Source organism: Amblyraja radiata, chromosome 13 (genome assembly GCF_010909765.2).
Source record: "Amblyraja radiata isolate CabotCenter1 chromosome 13, sAmbRad1.1.pri, whole genome shotgun sequence".
Taxonomy (NCBI): Eukaryota; Metazoa; Chordata; class Chondrichthyes; order Rajiformes; family Rajidae; genus Amblyraja; species Amblyraja radiata.
The window spans coordinates 43,349,544-43,372,604 of NC_045968.1; the positions used below are offsets into that span (position 1 = coordinate 43,349,544).

The following is a 23,061-nucleotide window of genomic DNA, read 5'->3' on the forward strand; positions in this document are numbered from 1 at the left end:
TTCATTAGACCTGATCTTGGGATGGCTAATTTGTCATATGAGAAAAGATTGAATAGGGCTGTATCCTCTGCGGTACGGAGTCATGAGAGGCAATACGAACCCCAGGAAAAACTATACTGTAGAATTCCTTCGTCCCTAGTGTGTTAATGTGCGGGGATCGCTGGTCGGTGCGGACTCAGTGGGCCGAAGGGCCTGTCTCCGCGCTGTATCTCTAAACTAAACTAAAATGATGATGGCTCATACACAAAAGGGCACAAAGTGCCGGGGTAACTCAGCGGAGTGGGTCAGGCAGCATCCCAGGAGAACATGGAAAGGTCACGTTGGGACCCTTCTTCAGGCTGATTCAGTTTGCCAAGTTATTTCAGCACTTCGTGTCATTTCACCTTATAACTAGGCGTCGATGCCACTGGTTGGAACTAGCGAGTCCTTCTTCATGGTTGATGTGACTGATGTTCCAGTTCACATGGTAGCCCCTGGCCGTGAGCAGATGATATGAACCGGACTGTGCGGTGGGTGAAGAGGTATTTGCTGGTGCACCATGTGAGCCAGGGATGGCATCGGAAGCCAGGGCTAGATAGAAGGTGCAAGCTGGGATGGCATTATCTGGTCCCTCCGCCAAAACTGGAATCAGTTATAAAGGGGTCCATTCTAACAATTTTACTGGACTTTGCTAAATGTTATGTCCTTGCAGCTGCAGCACCTTTAATCGCATGACCTTCAAATTGGCTACAAGCTTACTTTATGCCTTTTGAAAATCTGAATATATACTAAATCAACCACATTTCCCTCATTAGCCCCTCTAATATCAACTAAATATTATTTACACACAATTCGCTTTGAACAAATCATGCTGGCCTTCTCTCAGCAATCTATTCATGGTCAAAAGATGGAAGCAAATCAGGATCATTGTTGGCAGAAATGAAAACACTAAACTCTCAAAAGGCATCAACATTTTACACACTTTACTTTCTGTTTACTATGCATTACTTTGACTGTGCTCTTAGCTCCTATAAAAATGCTTATGAGTTACTGAATTTCTTCTTGCATCTTGAACAGGATGCATCCTTTTTTTCAATGTTCCTGTTCTGTCCACTTTACAGGTATTTCAAAAATATGGTGAAGACCTGCATTTCTTTACTTTCCCTCTACAACTTATGTTGCACCCCGTCTGGGCCAGGTGTTTCAAATATTTAATTTATCAAAATCTGAATTAAATCTTCCTTTGCTGAGAATCTAACAGCACATTTTTTCTTAGAGATCACCGATGTAAACTATTCATTTAATACTCTACCGTGAATCAAAAAAACACAATACAATAATTTTATTTTTGAGATTATTGATCAAGAGTTTTAAGTATATGAATATGAACTAAGTATATGAATATGAACTAAATGCCAAATTTTATGTAGTCTCTTACAGACAATCTGCAGATAATTAAGAGTTGGGACAGGTTTAGTAAATAAAAATGTTTCTATTTTTCAGGGCTACGAGCATTCGAATAAAACTCAATTATTGTTGGCAGAAATAAAGATGGTGAAGCACATATACAAACAGAAGTGTTCAACCCTCCAAAGGCAATTATACCAGCTGAAACTACCTTTTATATACAATAAGTTTTAATGTATGAGAATAATCAAATTATTAATAACTTCTTTGGCAAAGACGTGAAGTCTTCCCATTCTCCCCTGTCCTCTGTATTTTGGTATAAGACACAGATGCTGCTCTGACCCAATAATATGAAAGATTTAAGCAGCAGCACTCCCATTTGCTTTTGCACCAGTTAATAAAAAGCATTAACTAAGCCTCCAATTTTGAGATACTACGATTTAAGATTTCTTACATGACTTGCCATTGAGTTTAGTCAATATCAATGTCATTTTTCATGAAATAAACATCAAATGCCTCATGCAACCCTAATCACATTTTGACATGCACAATAGCATTTTGTTTTTCGCATTTTACTGACATTGTTGCTATTTCATTAACAGCAAGATACATATATTAATTAACTGTACAGTATTATTGTATTACAGTTTTACTGTATATTGAATGATGCACCAACCCCACTATCTTAAGCCAAAATGTATTTTAAAATCTAGCAAATCATCTGAACTGAAATCTTATTCACAATTGGTAATTGCTTTCACACAGATCTCCACTGATATTTGAAAGTAATGGAAAAATCCAAGCCTTACACTCTTCTTAAATATACAACATTATAAAGAGAAAGAATATAACAGTTTAACAAAATCTATCCATAAACTATGGACAGCTGCCAGGTTAGGTAGGATTTTTCCATTTCCAAGAAATGTCCATTAACTCATTCTTCAGTAAGTCAAAAAGTTCAATTTTCTATAGACAAATCATATTGCTCTTCATACACTTAACACACAGGCTATCCCCAGGTTTCAAACTCCCAACTTATGGACACTCCTACACATAAGTCTGACTTGTGTACATTGCTATGAATGGCAGAACTAGTTTCCCCTCTTTCACCACTTGTACTAATTGTTCTTTCTTATCAATCTTGTGCTTTAGATGTCATTCATTACAATACTACGGATATCTGACTATGTTAGAACAATTTTTGTGCATTTGTTATTGGTATTGGTTTATTATTGTTACATAGCACAGCGAAAATGTTTTGCTTCCGTGCTTTTGAATCAAATCAAACTAAACACAAGTGTAATCAAGCCATACAACAGGCAATGTAAAAAAGAAAAATACCAATGTGCAAAATATAGTTACCGCATTACAATTACAGTGAAAAAGTGCAAGGTCTGCAATGAAGTAGGTTGGAAGATCCGGACTGCACACTAGCTTATAGGAGGACAGTTCCAGTAGTCTGATAACAGCGATAAAGCTATTCCTGAATCTGGTGCTTTGCGAGCTTTTGTATTTTCTGCCCAATGGGAAAGAGAAGAAAGAATGACCGGGGTGAAAATGTTTTTTGATTGTGTTGACCGCTTTTTCTTAAGGAGGCTTTGAAAATGTCTTTCATTTGTTTCTTGTCAAAGTAAAGTATTTGTTTTGCAGTCTGTAATCAGGAATGCAAATGATGTGGTGTGCCCAAATAAACCTGGGCTATTGAGTTGGCAGAGAAAGCTGATGTTGGTTTGCTTACCCTTCCAGTGGATTTGAAGGATTTTTTTATGACAGTCTGGGCTAATTTCTTGAGACTCTGATGTAGGATGTCTGGTAGACAATGTGGTTGGTGCTGAGTTTGAGGGCTTGATCTTTACAAACTCTTTCTCAGATTGACTCTGTCATCGGATTGAAATCATTGACGAATTGCAACATGGTTGTATCCCTTCGCTGAAAGATGGCTCCATAAGTAATGGAAGAGGTCTGCATCTTGTCATTAATCTTTTTATTATCCCAAAATAATATTATGTACTTGGGCCAATTCGCGAGGGCATTTGTTTTGTGAACATTCAGTGTATGGCCCATCCCTTTCTATGCCTTAGTGAATGAGTAAATTTGGAAATTAACCACCTTAGCTCAAAGCAAGCACATCAGTAGCCTGACAGATGTGATCCTTGGTTCTGGAATGGACATGATGTAGGTGACAGCGGCCTAACATCTGAGTGGAAAGAAACCAATGATGTAAGTGAGTTGTAAAGTCTCCTTTATTGCTGATTGTCCACTATAAACCAAGTAAGGGATTCGCTTTAACCACCTCACTCTATGAAATGAGTTGTTTTCAAATACAAAGTTGTTTTTAACAGCTAAATATGTATTTTTGTTACTTTTAAAAATACTAGAAGCTGTTATATTGTTTAACAGAGTATCATTGCACAAGTGCTCATCGAACCAATTGGTTGTCAATTTTCATGAACCCCCACAGTGTTCATGGCAGCCTGTGTTCTTAAAGACACAGTGGTGTCTGATTACCGTGGGGGCGCTCCATCCATTATAACACAAGTCCATTATAGAGGCCTGTAACGACAACCGCAGATTGTAGTTCACAAACCTGGCTCTACCCTGAGCAGTGGGGAATTCTAACAATAAGTAACGTGTCTCCTCTTGTGATGACAACCTACAAACCTGGAAAGTATGACATAGTTGCTATCCAAGAGTTTGCATGCTCGTAAATATCTGATATCCACAAACATTCAACTGAAAATTTTTCCATACCCATAATTTAAAATCACTAAAATATTTAATTAACATTTTTTTAAAATAATATAAAATTAAGTAAAATTCTCAAATGTCAGAGAAAACAATTATATATATGTGGTTAAAGCAATTCAATTTAATGTAAGTTTAATATATATTTTCTTTCAGCCATTCCTTGTTATTGATATGAATGCAGTCACTAAACTTGCATCTGGTTGCATAGGGCATTGTAAGGCAGATTTCCAAAGTTTAACATGAGCTGAAACTTCTGGAAATTTAACGTTCTACATTTTTGCACACTCGCATTCAAGTCCTGAACTTCCAAACAGCTACATAAGAAAATGTCAGCAGTTCCACAAAGAACTCCATTAGATATCAGGCAATAGGTTCTGAAGGGTATTTGATCTGAAACATTAATTCTGTTTTTTTCCACAGATGCTGCCCAATTTACTGTGTGTTTTCAACATTTTCTGGTTTTATTTCAGTTCTTTTTTTAATTTCACCCCCTGCATGGTCCGTTATAACAAAGGTAATCTGAATATAAGACCTGCGCCATGTAAGTGTAGAGCTCGTGGTCGGGGATCTACTAAGTATGGGTGTCTCTTGCCACTCCTGGGAATTTCTGTGCCCAGTATCATTTATTTTTCATACCCATTCTATTATGTGCTTATCCCTTCAAATAAAACAATTAATGTCTGTAAATCGTCCTTTGCATTATGGTTGCCAATGTAATTAGATTTTAGTTTAATTATTTTATTTGAAATGTCTGGAGATTTTAAGAGTGGCGATACATACATTAACTGTTCCAAATATCTTGTACACTTTTCCATCAACACATGGGGTGGGGGTGGGATATCATCATCGGTATAGTATTCTCAATTTCAAAAACATCCTCAAGTCTAAGGTAACTGAAACTGTCTGTATAATGACAATTAATAGTGATTTACATGGGAATTTGATTAATGCTTTGGGCTTATCCATTTGGAGCAGTTGAGTACCCTATTTTCAGAGCCTTTCCATCAATGAGATTTCATCCTGTCACTGGCATAGATTTGAAATAGGATATAAAGCTTATAGAACTATTATGAATCTATTTACAAATTACTTTAACAGTGCACTTCATTCACATTAAAATATTTTAATATTTACCTAATTTACATGTTGGAATTAACTGATTTCTCAGAATATAGATTTTTGATTACTTTTATTCTGAGCTACATATTTCTATGCTAATCTACTGAAAATTCGATAATTATCTTTACAGGACATTATAGGATGAACACTACTGCTGTGAAATTACTAAATTAGATGCAAATCACTATAGGCAGTTTTGTTTCTGCTAAGAATCTATGCTGGCATTATCATAACATTTTCTGGTCAGAATGGTAAATTTTAAGGCTGTGTTTCTAACTTGGATAAAGGTTGATTTGTATCCCATGGCCCTGTTGCCAAATGTTAAATTAAGGACACAAAGAACTGCAAAAGTTGGATTACAAATAAAAAACATTGCTGGAGTAACTTGACAGGTCTGGCAGCATCCCTGGAAGATGTGGATAGGTGACGTTTGAGGTAACCCGAGTTAAACCTCGTGTTAATAACGTACGATTAACGTACGGCATTCGTGGACGCAACGTAGTGCATCGTAGCGCTAACGGCAGGTTCTCGTATAACTTGTCTACTCTTGCAAAAAATCAAACATGTTTGAAATTTTCCACGAGTCAATTTTACTCTTGTGGTTAATAATTGAAACATTTTAACTCGATTTAAGAACGTAGTGGCCCGTGCGTTTACCTTAGTGTATCGTGAGTCTACCGTGGGAACTCTTTAACTCAGCGGGCAGGCAGCAGCAGATTGTCGCTCCCTTCAGTTTCCCAGCGACAGTCACCTGCCACGCGAGAGAGATCATGCACTGTTGTAGGTCTCCTTTGCACGTCGGTGTTTCTGTCTTTCTCCACTCATTGTTGGCTCCATCTGTCACCACCCCCACCTACACCCCTCTGCTTCCCGGCCATGTGTGTGACCCCTTCCCTCCCCTCTCCAGCTCCCCGCCCATTGCACCGGCGCGGGGGCTTTGCACTGTCTTCACGTCGGCGATGCCAGCAGGTCCGTGTCAGGACCAATGGGACATCGACCCCCAGGCCCACTGCAAGCACGGAGAACCCAGAGACCCACAGCCAACAGCAACTCCAGCCCAGCCCCGCTCCAACTCCAGAGGAACCCAGGTTGCGGATGAGGGGGTGCAGCTCGGGCTGTGGGCGAACTGCCACTTGTCGCCGTAGCGGCCCATCGGGGAGTGGGTTCCTGTTGGTCCTGACATCTCCGGCCACCCCCCTGTACAGGAGCTGAGACTGGGAACTGTACCGCCCTTGCAGGTGAGCAGGAGAGTGTGGTTGTTTGCAGTTGCAGAGGGAGGGGGCAAGGGCGGTACAGTTCCCAGTCTCAGCTACTGTCCAGGGGGGGTGGCCGGAGACGTCAGGACCAACGGGACACCTACCCCCAGGCCCACTGCAAGCACGGAGATCCCAGAGACCCACAGCCAGCAGCAACTCCAGCCCAGCCCCGCTCCAACTCCAGAGGAACACGCTACCCGTAGGGGCAGAAGCTGATGGTGTGCAAGGTACGTCTTGTTCTTGGGGTGGCGGATGAGGGGGCGCAGCTCGGGCTGTGGGTGAACTGCCACTTGTTGCCGTAGCGGCCCATCGGGGAGCGGATTCCTCTGGAGTTGGAGGGGAAGGGGGGTATTTTGCTGTTTGATCGCCCCCTGCTATCCCAGGGACAGGGAGACACAGCGGCTTTTGAGACTGGTGGGCAATCACTTCCAAAGTTCTGCCCACACAGTCAGTACACCTCTCCTACACTTGTCTCCCGCACTAAGATCACCCCGCAGAGAATGATCCCAGCCTAACCCAAGAGCCATGTCACCCCAGACAGATTAATGACGCCCCCCCCCCCCGCCCCCTCAACCTCTCTCCATCTCAATTCACGCCTGGGCACCAAAGCAACTCAGGAGGCGAACCTTGAGCTCCGTCTCACAACAATCTGATGTGCACATCCTTCCACATTCAAAGATTTAATCTCCCGTCTCCCCGCAGTGTGTAGACATGGCAGTAAATTCAATTAAAACATATCAAACCTGTGTGTTTCAAACAAATCATAAGTATAACTGCTCTGGCACTGGATGGTGCGCATTTTCCCTTTGTAGGTCACATCAATAGATGCGGCCGCTCTGAATTACATCTTTAAAACAAAGCCACAGGATGGAGAGGTCTTCTTTAACACTGTTGCTTATTAAAACATAACACTGTTGCTTATTAAAACAAAGCTTCAATCAGGATTGGCTCAAGAGTAACTCGGGAGACGAACTGGGAACATCGCAGAAATGACAAGTAAACGGGAAACTGCCGTCTACCCGTGGGAACTCGGTTAACCTCTTGATCTTTCACTTGTTATATCGTGCTCAACCACGACCCCTTCACTCGGGTTACCTCTTGCGTCAGCTCGTAACGTGAGAATGGCCTATTAGTGTGCGCTGTCAGTTGGTCAGCCAAATTCACAATCTGTGCTATGTTGTCTCTTGACTTGGACTTTTCCTTTGCAACCTCAGGGAGTGACTAAAATCTTCCTGACATTTGCACTGTATGTGTAATATAGAGCAGCTGAGATTCTGAAATGTGTTGGGCATGTAAATTGAAAGGATAAAAGGGCAGCTGTTGTATCTCCTGTGGATGTGCAGGAAGTTTATCAGTTGTAGTCAAAATCTCTCTATTACCCATTTTCCTTATCTTCACCCTTTACCTTTTGCAGGTCATTGCTTATTGTTAGTTTCCATGATTTCTGCCAACCACTTCATGATCCCAGCACTTAATTACATTGTTTGATATTGTATTTGTAGATAAATCCTTCACAGCGAGTTGCCTGTATGGTGTAGTATACACAGATTGATATTTACATTGATCAGAATGGTAGAAGTGGGAATATATTGTATGCATTATCAAGTTTAAAATACATCATGACTAGTCATAAACCTGGATTATGCTCACATAAATATAGTTTTCAGGTTTCAGTTCAATGGAGAACTCTGCAGCTTTATAATATAAAACACTGATCTTGGATGTTTACTTGCTTGTGGGTTTGCTTGCTTGAACTTTTTCTTTGATTCACATCTCCTCGAAAACCCGACGCGGTAACGGTGAAATTTTTATATATTCCGGTAGAGATTTACCTCATGATTTCAAAAATCCCATCATCTATAAATTTGATTCATTATTTCCCCGAGTTTTTTACTAAAATTGTTCACCAATATGACATCTTTTTTAAATCTAACGTGCTGAAGCGAGCTGGATGACGTCACAAAGCCTTTGCTCCTCGCGGCAAGCTGCGCAGCATTTTCAACGCGCAGGGGCACTGTTTTCCACAAGCTGCGAGTTACGTGGCCCAGCCGCCCCCCCCCCCCCCCCCAGGGCTCTGGATTGAAGCTGTTGAACACGTGATCAAGTCGTGCTGCGCGCTCCACTGGGCTCCTTCAAGTTCAACTCCCTCTCCTTCTCTACCCTCCTCCCCCTCCCTCTCCATCTCCCCCTCTCAAGTCGCGCCTGCGCAGTCAGGGGTTATGCGTGAGTGGATGGAGCAGGGGATGGGGTAAAAGGAGCAAATTAATAATATTAGTATAATATCAAAGGGGGGTTAGTGTGTGTGTGTGGGGGGGGGTGGTGGTTAGTTTGTGTGACGCCGAAGACCGCCCCCCCCCCCCACCCCATCCCCCGCAACCGCGCTTTGAGGGGACGGGACCCTTGGTCTAGTCAATAATAAAAACCTGTAGAAACAGTTAAACAAAATTGAAGTTTATTTCACTTTACTCTGTTGCCCCCTTCCATAAATAGATGCACCGTAGGTCTTTACAATAAAAGACACAAAGTGCTACATTTGGCAGCATCTCTGGAGAACATGGATAGGTGACGTTTCAGTTCGGAACCTTTCTTCAGATTGTTTTCCAGAGATGCTGCCTAATCCGTTATGTTATTCCAGTACTTTGTCTTTTTTTGGAAACTATCATCTGCAGTTCCCTGCGTCTCCACCCTAGCACTATATTGAGTAGCAATTTATCACTGCTTTTGGTGCAGTTCACTTTCGATCAGTCAGTTGGTGCTTACGTAAAACATAAATTTAAATGGACGAGTTAACCAATGGAAGAAAATCAGTTCAACAGATTAGTTAAAATTGTAGGAAGTAGGATGTAAGCTGTTGAATCTTGGACACGGGTGGCTTTATTGATGTTTGCATGTGTATTGACTGTACAATTTATATGGCTATGCTGTATTTCAAAACATCTTTTTATTGGCTGTTTACAGTCTTCTGTCAGCAACATTTCAACATAATTGAATGCCATATTCCGGGAATATCAATTGGCCTAACTATTGTCAAGCGATTGATTTGTCATTCATACTTATTTGCTTTAGTTGAAATCTGTGCTGTATTGAGCTGCCTTTTGCTGACAGATCATGGAGTTTGCTGCTGAGACCTTGACTATATATCGATTAAATTCATATAACATTGATCAAAAGCAAATCTTTTGATAATGTTTCTGTTTTTCTAATCAAATTGAAAAGTAGTGGAAAATGTGACTTCTCTGGCCTAGTAGAAACAAACATTAATATTGTTATAAATTGTTTCTTGGTGAGTCTTTGTTGGTGTTGGGACAAAATCAGGTTTTCATATATGTCTTGTGCACAGTGGTAGCTTGAAACAGACATATCTTCAGGCCCAGTTATAATCATGAGCAAAGTGTGAAATTGTTACTACCAGTATTACATTATAATCAAGCGAATAAGGCATGAAGGTATTGATGCTGCTATACGTTAAGTTACCGAAATAAAACCTATACATTTATTTTAAATAGATGGCTTAGAATTTGGCATTACAGGCAACTCCAATGTTGCAGAAATAAGGGTGAGACAGGAGTCAAGAGGCAAGAATCCATGCATAAGGAGAGCACTGGTTCTCAATCTACCCATTTGTCCTGTAAGGCACCTAATATTTCACCCGTGGTAGTCTGAATTCCCACAATAGCCTGAGTCACTTCAGAACCTATGGTGATGAACATGATGACCTGGGCTAATAAAACAAACACCATTATAACTTTAATATTTTGAGCAAACCTGCGTTAATTTCTCATCTATCTCAGCAATGTAAAATGATCAACAGCAAAGCAATGCTCATGTGATACATTGAACAGATGAGCCATGGATGCCACTGCTACAGCGAGCTGTATGGTCACACTAATCCTGTTTTGGATGATCTCGGTCAGGCCTTTAAATTAAAGGGAATCAGCCTTTCAGGACTCGAAGACCATATTCACAACCTTCAGCTCACTGGGTTTGCACATCAAATCCCAGCATTTCTTGTCAGCAATAAAATGTGCTTCAGTTCCCACAGCCTGGAGCCAAGAGACATGGTGAGGAACAGTATTTTATAGAATACATGCCACCTCTCATCATCACAAGAAGCATTAGCAGGACAGACCAACCCCCATATCACCAATCCTGTGCTGTCGTCAGGACAATGGGCGCTTAAGGACAAGATAAAACTCAATATTTTTAATTGCATGGCATTTCCGTGCACTCCCTAAGAAGAAATCTTCTAAATCTCTGCACTCTTTTGCTTACGTATAGTGTGATTTTACTGAGTGAATGTGACAATAAAGTAATTACCAGTTAATAAAACATCCAACGGAGTTGAGATGCTGTTCAAAATACTTTTATGCATATTCTATATTTCATTCAATTTTAGCCAAAGTGGCATTGCACACATAATGAAACTTTACAAAACTGGGTAGAAGATGCAGTGGGGTTAAATGGTTAGAACGTTCAAAGACATAGCATAGCATATTGGATCAATTGATCTCAGCTACATTGTTTTAATCTGGGATTAAGAGCAAAGAATCAATAGGCAAGACAATAGGTGCAGGAGTAGGCCATTCGGCCCTTCAAGCTATCACCGCCAATCAATGTGATCATGGCTGATCATCCCTAATCAGTACCCCGTTCCTGCCTTCTCCCCATATCCTCTGACTCCGCTATCTTTAAGAGCCCTATCTAGTTCTCTTCTGAAAGTATGCAGAGAACCTGCCTCCACCGCCCTCTGAGGCAGAGAATTCCACAGACTCACAACTCTCTGGGTGAAGAAGTGTTTCCTCGTCTCCGTTGTAAATGGCTTACCACTTTTTCTTAAACTGTGGCCCCTGGTTCTGGCATCCCCCAACATCGGGAACATGTTTCCTGCCTCTAGCGTGTCCAAACCCTTAATAATCTTATATGTTTCAATAAGAATCCCTCTCATCCTTCTAAACTCCAGAGTATACAAGCCCAGCCACTCCATTATCTCAGCATATGACAGTCCCGTCATCCCGGGAATTAACCTTGTAAACCTATGCCGCACTCCCTCAATAGCAAGAATATCCTTCCGCAAATTAGGGGACCAAAACTACACACAATACTCCAGGTGTGGTGTCAATAGGGCACTATACAACTGCAGAAGGACCTCTTTGCCCCAAAACTCAACTCCTCTTGTTACGAAGGCCAACGTGCCATTCGCTTTCTTCACTGATGAACAAGGACCCTCAGATCCCGTAGTACTTCCCCTTTCCCAACTTGACACCATTTAGATAATAATCTGCCTTCCTGTTTTTGCTACCAAAGTGGATCAAAACAAATCAAAACAGAAGTTTACTTGCTTTAGCCACAACTTACATTGCGGAAATGAAGTCAAATCAAATCCAATTACTAAAGCAATGTTTTCAACACCATTTACATGAACATAATATTCCTCTTCCTTGCAGCATTGCAAAGCAGCAATCTGTTTCAGTCTTCTGTCAACAATACCCACTCCTTTTCCTCGGGCACCCACCTGTATAACTACAGGTGCTCTTTTACCGTTACACTTTATATGCTCAGCAGCCCAAATATATTTTCCAGGTGAAACAATTTATTTGTACTTTTTGATTCATCATACTGTACTTGCTGTCCACAATGCAGCCCCAAAAGAGAGTGATTCCTCCACTCGGAGGAATTCAATCTGTAAGTATTATCTTATCCTCTGATCACCTGTCATTTTAATTTTCTTAGTCACTCCCACTCTGAGCTTGTCCTCAGCCTCAAAAACCGTTCCACTAAATAAAATACAAAAGTAAATTTGGTGAATATTAATTCATCTGTAGTCTTATGTTTTTTGAAACTCCATATTAGGGTTCAAGAATTTCATGAGTGTATTCAGCATTGGTTTTATTCCAACTATTCTGCATTCAACTCCTATAAATTCAATCAATGATTCTGCTTTTCCTATTTATACTTCCCTACGAGATTTGTACTCGTCCCATGTAACACTTTAATCATGCAGAATTAACCCATTTCTTATTCATGTTTTCCTGTAGTTAAATTTTATTACATTCGTTTGCTTACATTCCCTTCTCCACACCTGTTTCCACAACCTCCCTGTATCTGAAAGTGTACACAGTACCCTTGAATGGTGTGAGAGGGGAAGGTTGAGATCAGTCCTGAAAGCTGCACACAGTTGATTTGCTTTCTAATGCTTTCCACCTCTTGTTCATACAAGAATGCATATTTTACAGCTGCAAAAAATGATAAGACAAAAAAATTGAAAAAATAAATTTCAGACCGAAAATAGAATATTGTACAGCTTTTTTATATTCAGCAATAAAATCAAGAAACAAGAGCTTTCGTATAGCATTTAAATTAATCTCTGCAGCGATTAAATTAGAGACAAATTCCCTAATCACAAAACATATTTCATTTCCAATCTTTTACTTACATTTGCAATTCTTATGTAATTATCTTAGCATGATTGAGATCTCAGCAATTTGGAATTTTAGCTTGATTGCACTTTTATTTGTTTACTAGACCAAGTGGGAGTTGTTGGGTCCCAGTCACACCGGAGGCCTGTTCCCCCAACGCAATTACCTCGCCATCCTATCCCTATCTTCCATTCCCCCTCATCTCGCAGAACTTCCCCCCCCAGCTCTTCATCCTCCCTCTTCTTTCCCCTCTCCTCCTCCCCTCCCCCACTGCCTCCCTCACCTCTCCCTCACTCTCCTTTCCCCTACCGTCAGTCAATGTAAATCGCGATAAAAAAAAGAATCCTCCCTCGATCACACCCTCCCCCCCACAATGAAAATAGCGAAGTTTTTTTTAAAATGATTTTTTTCCCGCAATTTATGTAATTGGAAACCTCCCCCTTATCCCACCCTCCCAATGAAAATCATGATGGTTATCTTCAAATCAAACCTCCCCCTTATCCAACCCACCCACCCCCACAATGAAAATCGCGATTTATTTTAAAAGGAATTTTCCCCCCGTGATTTTTTATGTAAATGGAAAACTCCCCACTATCCCACCCCCCCCCCCATAATGAAAATCATGATGTTTTTCTTTAATAGGGAGTTATTTACCTGCAAATTTTAATGTAAATGGAAGCCTCCACCCTATCCGACCCCCCAACAATGAAAATTGAGATGTATTTTTTAAATGAAACCACAGGACGACAGATGGTGCAATGGGCTAAGTGTTCGGCTGGCAACCTGAAGGTGGCCGGTTCGAATCCTGCTTGGAGTGTGTACTGTCGTTGTGTCCTTGGGCAAGACACTTCACCTACCTTTGCCTGGGACGTGAGACGGAAATTAGCTACTGATTGGCTACAATCTCGCATATTTACATGCAAATGTTCATTAATATGCACTGTCCCTATAAACAAATTATTATTATTATTATTATTATTTTTAACTGATTTATTTCCGCGATTTTTTATGAAAATGGAAACCTCCCCCTTATCCCACCTAGCACACAATGAAAATTGCGATGTTTATTTTGTGAATGAAACCTCTCCCCTATCTCACCCCCAACAATGAAAACCACGATTTTTTCCAATGAAACCTCTCCCCAAGTTTTTTTAAATCACAATTTTTTAAAATAATAATAAGATTCGCAATCCCATTGTGAGTAAAAATGGAAAAATTTGAATAAAACAGAATTTTTTGGAAAAGAGCAATTTTTTATGTAAATGAGATTCGGGATCCCATTGTGATTTCATATGCTGCAAGTGGAAGTGATTTTTGTCAAAGTGGTTTTTGTAAAGTTTAAAATGCGAATAACTTGTAAAATATACCATCAATCTGAACAAAACTTGATACAGCACATCACAGGATAATGGTAAGGTGGACCATAAATTGTAGCCTTATCGGGTATCATTTTGGCGTAGTTTCAGGATCACACTCATCACGCACACACACATACACACAAACAAGATGAGAGTTTTAGTAATATATATATACACACTAGACCAACTGGGATAGTTTGGTCCCTGTCACATGGAAGGCCGTTCCACAATGCAATATGCCACCACTCACCCATTCCCCCATATTCCAGCACTCACCCATAGCCCCCAACTGTGCAGGGGCAAATCCCCCGGCACTGCCTCCCCCTCCTCTTGCTTCGAGGACTTTAAAAAATAATGCAATTTCCCCCTCCTCCTCCTGTTCAGCTAAAAACTTGCTGGAAGGACTGAGTGTTACTCGATTGCAACTTTGTTGCAAGCTGGTGCCAGCAAGGATTTGGATCCCAACAGCTGCTAATTTTTTCTTAAACTTGAATTTCTAAAGTTAAAAATTATGAATAACTTGTAAATATAACGTCAATCTGAACGAAACTTGACACAAACCACCACAGGACAATGCGGAGCAAGGTGGTGCAAAAACATTTAGCGCTATCGTGTAGCGTTTCGGCGTAATTTCAGGATCACATGGGCTCACATAGATAGATGGATAGAAACAAATAAGATGAAAGTATTAGTAATATATAGATAGATATACAAGATTAACAACTAGCAGCCAACCTTGTAGTGACTGTTTTTACAACGTCTCAAGGATTTATCCCTCAATCGTCACTTTAATTGATGACCATGGATTAGAAGGTAATCTATACGCACCCACGAGCCCTTCACGAGACATTCAATGCTGTCGAAAGATGAATCTTCCAAAAACAGTCTCTTGATTAATAGTTTCTTTATTGTAGTAGTACAAACAGTAAGATAATTCATAAAAGCTTCTTCTTGTATAAGTACATTTCAATCATACTCGTGGTCATGCTCGTGCATGGTCGAAATCTATCTCTCCCCCGATCTTTATCGAACTAAACTAAGCTCCTTGGAAGTCTGCGCCAGAATCCCAACCGCAAACACGTATCAGACTAGGTATAAATCCCACCCACATAATTACAGACAGATATAATTTACAGGTAACTGGTTATAGTTATAACATACTGAGTTAAGCTAAATGGCTAATTGTTCTATAACATGGCAATTACTAATATTATTAATAAATATTAAATAAGAGATTTTAAAGCTTAACATATATCAAAAAACAAAAATAACATATATATATATGACGTTCACTGTGATGTTTTGTTTAATTTCCAGATCATTAGCAGAAATTTCAAATCCCAGATCAAGCTTTGGCCATTCTCTGTCTGGCTTAGAGAAACTCTGGTCCATTGATCCATCTCTTATTGCTTAAGAAGCGGTCTGCTGTTAATCCTCTAGAAGCTTCATCTGCAGGATTTTCTTTGTGTTAACATATTTCCACTGTGAAACATTAGTAGCTCTCCTTACACAAGAGTTTGTGTTTGCTACAAATGTTAGGAAACATTTGTTCTCATTGTATTTAAGCACCGTAGTACTATCAGTCCAGAAGATTGATTCTTCCAGTTGAAGCTGTAGTTCTTTCCGTAGCATTATGTCAATTTTATAAGCTAAGACTGCGGCAGTAAGTTCCATTCTGGGAATCATCATTTGCTTCAATGGTGCCACTCTGGCCTTTCCCATTAAGAATGCACCATGTACTTCATTGATATCATTTTCTAGTCTTAGATATGAAACAGTACCGTAGCCACTTTCACTTGCATCTGAGAAATGATGCAACTGCGTACATCTGATCTTACCAAACTTTGTTGGCTTCATACACCGGTCCACTTTAAATTCCAAGATCTTGTTGAGATCAGCTAACCATTCTGTCCATCGGTGAGATGAAATTTGTGTTATACTCTCATCCCATCTAAGCTTTTCCTTACAAAGATCCTGAAAAATCAACTTGGCAGGCAGTGTAAATGGTGCAAGAAATCCCAAAGGGTCATAAACAGAACCAATCACAGATAGGATATCCCTTCTTGTACATGGTCGCTCCTGAATCGTGAGTCTGAACTTGATTACATCTGATTCAACACACCAGTGCAATCCCAGTGCTCTTTCAATTGGCAGATTGTCTTTGTCCAAATCCAACTCCTGGTCTCCTTGGCTCTGTCATCTAGTGGAATGCTTTCCAATACAACACAGCTGTTGCTGATCCATTTGGAAAGTGTGAATCCTCCATTATTGCAGAGGGAAGTCAGATGTTTTACCATTTGAATTGCTTCCTGCGCCGTAGACATAGATTTTAAGCAATCATTCATGTAGAAATTATTCTTCAGTGTTTGTCACTTCTGGAAAGTGAGCTTTATTGTCCTCTGCGGTCTTCCTCAATGCAAAGTTTGCACAACTTGGTGACGACACTGCTCCAAAGAGATGTACCGTCATCCGGTATTCAACAAGATCTTGTTGTGCATCACCATCGGGCCACCATAGGAATCGCAAGTAGTCAATGTGCTTTTCTGATACTTTCACTTGATAAAACATTGCTTTAATATCAGCCATCAAAGCAATCGGTTCTTGTCTGAATTGAATAAGAACTCCAATGATGAGTTGGTAAGGTCCGGATCCTGCAATAGTTGACAGTTGAGTGATGTCCCTTTGAAGACTGCAGCACAGTCAAAGACCACCCTCAAGGTCCCTTTCTTAGAGGAGTACACCCCATGGTGTGGAATATACCAAAGCTCTCCATCACTTCGATTTAGCTGGTTTGTTGGTAGCATTTCGGCATAATCATTGTCAATCATGTCCTTTAGGAAAGACGTATATTCCTCATGAAATTCCATATTCTTGCCAAACTTGTGTTTCAGATTCTGTGTGTGTTGCTCTGCCATACGACGATTATTTGGCAGACTAACGCTTTCTTGCTTGAAAGGTAAGCCTAGACAATAGTGTCCTTCTATCATCTTTACTGAGTGGTTCATAATAACCAAAAACTTGGATTCTTCTCTGGACATTTTTTCCGATTCCTTACTGGTACTTTCACTGAAATCATGATTGTATTGCTTGATTAACAGCTCTTCTAATTTAACAGTAGATATTTGATTAACAGCAGCAGCAGGGTGGTTCTTCTGGTTTGTGCTTTCGTTGTTCCTTCTCAAGGAGCCGTAGATAACCCATCCGAGTAGGGTTTTCACAGCAAACGGTCCGTCCCCTTGACTCCTCACAGTCTGTATAGGTTCCAATGCCTTCAAAGCATTCGTTCCGATAAGTAGGTCGATACTAGAATTTATTTTAGGTATCTTGACATCCTTCAAGTAAGGCCATTGTTTCAAGTCCTCATGTCTGGGTATATTTTTTTTTTTTTTTTTTTTATAATATTTTTTTATTGGAGATAGGTACATAACCTATTTACATCATTACAGTCTTACATTTTTAAATTGATAATATTGTCAATTATTATTACATTGTCTCCAATACTTTTTGCCTTTTTTTTTTTTAAACTAGATAGAACTAAAGAGATAGATGAAGTAAAGAAAGAAAAGAAAAAGAAGAAAAACAAAAACAAAAACAAACAAAAAAAAAATCAAAAAAAAAAAAAAAGGAAAAAGATAGTTAAAGAAGAATGGAAAAATTTATTAAATTAAAAAGACTTCATTCGAGATATATTCGTACATTTCAGAGTATAGTATTTCATCCATTCTTTAGCCCGCGTGCTAGTCAGGTTCCTGTGCTGAACCATTCTGACCCTTTAAATAATCAATAAAAGGAGACCATGTTCCAACGAATAATTCCTGTTTGTCCAACAGGGAAAATCTGATTCTTTCCACGTTTAAGGTCTCCGTCATTTCTATAATCCACATTTTGATTGTGGGGGCCGTAGGGCCTTTCCAAAATTTTAGAATTAATTTTTTTCCTGTTATTAAACTATAATCAATAAAGTTTCTTTGTGTTGTTCTAAGTGTTTGATTTAATTCTAATATTCCGAGTATTATTAATTTTGGATCTGGGTCCAATTGTGTGCTGGTTACTTTAGATATTATACTAAAAATATTTACCCAGAATTTTTTAATTTTTATACAGTTTGCAAACATATGAGATAATGTAGCTTCTAAATGTTGACATTTATCACATATAGGTGAGATATGTTGAAAAATTTTATGTAGTTTTGTTTTTGAATAATGTAACCTATGTATTACTTTAAATTGTATTAGAGAATGTCTGGCGTTTAGTGAACACTGATGTATGTGTTGCAAACTTTCTTCCCAAGTATCTTTCGTTATTACTTGATTTAATTCTTTTTCCCATGTTTGTCTGTGTAAGTCCGTCGAAGGAATGTCACTGTCTAATAAGATATTATATATATAAGATATTAATTTTTCTGTATTAGGATGTTTGTTCCAACATTCATCAAGAATTTCTGAATTTCTAATTCGAAAATTTTGGGAGTTCGATTTTACATAATCTCTAAGTTGAAGATATCTGAAATAATCATTTCCTCGAAGTCCATAAGTCTGTTGCAACTCCTGAAATGTCAGAAAAGTGCCTTCCTTGTAAAGTTGTCCCATATTTTTAATTCCATAATTCTTCCATTGTGTAAAACCCCCGTCCAACCATGAAGGCTTAAACAAAGGATTATTCACAATTGGAAGAAAAAGTGATAAATTATCTAATTTTAATGTCTTTTTTAATTGTTTCCAAATTCGTATAGCACTAAATATTATAGGGTTTTCCCTATAAATTTTTTTGTTTAATTTAGACGTAGCAAATAATATCGAACCGATATCAAAAGGTAAACAATCTTCCTTTTCCATTTTTAACCAGTCTGGTTGATGATCTATTTCTTCCAACTAGAAATTCATATTTTTAATGTTAACTGCCCAGAAATAAAACAAAAAATTGGGTAAAACCAAGCCTCCATTTATTTTTGATTTACACAAGTGTCTTTTGTTTATCCTATGATTCTTATAATCCCAGATAAAATCATTAACAATAGAGTCCAATTTAAAAAAAAAGTTTTTTGCCAAATATATCGGAATTGTCTGAAAAAGGTATAATATTTGCGGTAAAAAAATCATTTTTATGGCATTGATTTTGCCTACCATTGAGATAGGAAGTGTTTTCCAGTATTGAATATTCTTATGTAGTTTGTTCAGTAATGGGGGAAAATTTGCTTTAAATAATGATGTATATATCTTAGTTACATAAATACCTAGATATTTAAATTTTTCATTTACTATTTTAAATGGAAATTGTTGTATTATCTGTTTGTTATGTTCCCTTATTGGCATAATTTCACTTTTATTCCAATTTATTCTGTATCCTGAAAGTGAACCAAATTGGGTTATTAACTTTAATAAGTTTGGAATACTAATTTCTGGTTTTGTAATGTAAATTAATACATCATCTGCGTATAGAGAAATGTTATTCACTGTGTCCTTTGTGTTATACCCATGTATTTCCGGATGCCCCCTTACTCTTTCTGCCAGTGGCTCAATAGCAAGCGCAAATAATAATGGAGATAATGGGCATCCTTGTCTACAACCTCTAGATAGGCTAAATTTAGATGACAACCTTTGGTTTGTAAATATTCTAGCCGTGGGATTTGTATATAACAGTTTTATCCATGTACAGAATTTCTCCCCTAGCTGCATATTTTCCATCACCGAAAATAAGTAAGGCCATTCGACCTGATCAAATGTCTGGGTATATTTTGATGCCAAACAGGCATGGTCTCATGTGTAAACACATCAGATATTTGTATAAAATTGTCTTCATCCAGGCAAAGCTAAATGCCTACTACAAACCTCATCAACTTTGACAATTTAGTCTCATTTAACCAAACACTTGCGCAATGCAATTCCAAAACTCTATTTGAATACTATTCACTGCCTTCATCAGTGCCTTGGTCCAAATGCAGTTTGTCACATTCAAAGATGATACAGATCAATACATCTTCAGTCTCTAAAACACACTGTCGATGTCAGCTTGTTTTTTTAAACAAATTTTAGTGATTACCTGTTGTAGAAGAAATTTTATATGGGGATACATATCCAGACCATTAAAGCAAAACAAAGGTCAGGAAAGTCAAAAGGTTTCTCCATGTCTTCCACAGAGACTATCTACTTCTCTACAAAGTGAAGAGAAGTAGAGAAAATAGCTCAATGCCATTTCTACAATCTTATGTAGACAATTGGACAAAGATTCTGGAATTTCAGTATCGGATTTTTCCAGAAAGCTATCTTTTCCTTTGTACAAACTATTTTCAAAATAACTATTTAAACAGACAAAGGATACCATTTCTGTACTGCTTGAATTATCTCAATAAATATCAAAATACTGTACAGATAATGTTAATAAACAGCGTAATTCTACCTCCAATTTGCTGGATTGTTGATCTTTTTTTTATTCCAATTATGAGCCAACATATATTTTCAGCAGTAGATTCAGGTAAAGCGGCCTTTTCACGGGGCGACTTGACGCAAGAGTTAACCGGAGTTTAACATCGTGGGAACCTCGTGCGATAACAGTACGGCATTCGTGGACCACCGTGGACTACCGTAGCGCTAACGGCAGGTCATCGTGTAACTTGGTCACTCGGGAGAAAATTCAAGAAAGTTTGAATTTCTCCAAGATTGACTTGTACACTTGTGGTTGAGTATTGCAACATTATATGAACGTAGTGGCCAGTGCGATATCCGTAATAACTCTTGCGGGTACCGTGGGAACTCCTGCGAACGGTGAACCCGGAAGCTGGACAGAGGGGACAGAAGGTGAGTAAAAATTATCTTCTGTGGGATTGAATTAAAAAAATAAATAAAAATAAAGATTTGCATCCGCATATGGACATCAACTTATTCATGAGTTATGTTAATGAGATTCAAGAAAATAACTATAATCTTTAAAAGGGACTTTAAAAGGGACTTTACTGAAAGGTTACGCATTTTTATGGTCCGTGAGAAATTTTTCACATGTACTTCTTTGAGAGATACAGGTCGGAGTCCTCGGGTCCAGGGGTCCGGAACGCTACCAATCAATGTTGTACAGAGACCCGTGTAAGGAGTGAACTGCACATGCTGGTTTAAACCGAAGACAGACACAAAAAGCTGGAGTAACTCAGCGAGTCAAGCAGCATCTCTGGAGAAAAAAAGCTGATGTTTCGGGACGAGACACATCTTCAGACTCAATTCCGATTAGGCTGTCTGAAGAAGGGCTCCGATTCGAATCGTCACCTATTCTTTTTCTCCAGAGATGCTGCCTGACCCGCTGACTTACTCCAGCTTTTTATGTTTTTCTTCCCAGATCTGACTTACCTGCTGAGTTACACCAACATTTTGTGTCCTTCTGTGCGTATTAACCAGCATTAACCGGCGTCTGCAGTTCCTTTAGACATTACCTAACTTCAGATTTTAGAGATATAGCGCGTGGGAACTCCTGCGAACGGTAAACCCGGAAGCTGGACAGAGGGGACAGAAGGTGAGTAAAACAGGTGGTCTCAATATCGACAAGGGAACATGTGTCCTTCGAGGACGTCCCACCTAATTGTCATTGTTGGATAATCTTTTTAACAGGAACACTTGCAGAGATGGCTCCCAGAAAATCTCAAAGAAAGGGGGTAAAGTATGTCAGAGATGTTTTTGCCATGTTGCGCTATTCAGTTTCTATATTGTTTCAGTTTCTATATCTATATTGTTGCTCTATTCAGTTTCCCAGGGGGTCGGGACGGGACTGGAGTTGGGAGGGAAAGGTGGGGGAGTCGAGGGAGAGGAGGGGGAGACAGATGGGGGTGTCTTCATTTACTGGCGGCGGGTGTCTGTCACTGAAACAGGCAGGTGAGATTTCACATCCACCTTGTGTGTGCCTCTCTCTCTCTCTCCCTCCCTCTTACACAGGCTGAGAGACTCTGCCTCTGTGAGTGTACGTCTCTTTCTCCCCCTCTCCCACACACAGTAAGACCGAGGTACTGTGCTCAGTCCATCTGTGTCTCCCACATACACAGTAAAATATGTCTCCAAATGAGCCAATTCAACCAAGGGAGGATATATATAGTGTGTGAAAAAAAAAGTTACATCATTTGTGTCACGTGTAGTTCACGATGTTCATTCAAGATTTAACGCGAAAGCTCGGGAAACGGACAAGTCACTCGCACAAATAACAGAAATGCCGAGTACCGTGGGAACTCTTTATCTACCCCCGTTATATCGTGCGAGACTCGTGCTGGACCACGACCTCTTCACTCTGGTGACATCTTGCGTCAACTCGCCCCGTGAAAAAGCCCCATGACTGTCATTAATCAAAAGGGTTTTTATTTTCTAAAATGTTTGAACAAGCCCCTGTTGCAATTACAGTTTATGTAAAATGCCCAATCATTCTTCTTGTAAATGGTGGGGAAAGAGCAAGAGAGACAGTTATTTACATGCTGAATTTATGATGTACTTCACCTGTGCAAACTGCAAGCCAAAGGAAATACTGTTAGAATATACTTACTACAGACACATAGTTTGAATGTGAGCATACATTTAGGGATTCAGTTAAGAATACATTTTAGAAATGTCTAAATAAATCTGGGTTCCACATGGATGGACATTAGTAAAAGCTTTGACATAATCCACATGAGTGACTGGTTCAAAGGTCAAACAGAATGGCAGCTAAAGCAATTTCAAAGGTGTTTTTATTGTCACGTGTGCAAATGCACAGTAACATTATTTTCTTACTTACAGCCCAGTACAGTATTGCCATACCTAACCATATCCTTGA

At 39.3% G+C, this 23,061-nt stretch overlaps 1 protein-coding gene and 1 long non-coding RNA gene across 3 annotated transcripts in view; one reads left to right on the forward strand and one right to left on the reverse strand.

Moving 5' to 3' along the window:
- Window positions 1-23,061, reverse strand: part of dipk2a (divergent protein kinase domain 2A) — a 182,736-nt gene that overhangs the window by 19,307 nt on the left and 140,368 nt on the right. The window lies entirely within an intron of this gene.
- The window catches only part of LOC116979944, a 75,706-nt gene continuing 67,240 nt past the window's right edge, over window positions 14,596-23,061 (forward strand). The window contains exons 1-2 of the long non-coding RNA XR_004413810.1: window positions 14,596-14,723; window positions 17,417-17,426. This is a non-coding gene — a long non-coding RNA (uncharacterized LOC116979944). The remainder of the gene's footprint in view (window positions 14,724-17,416; window positions 17,427-23,061) is intronic.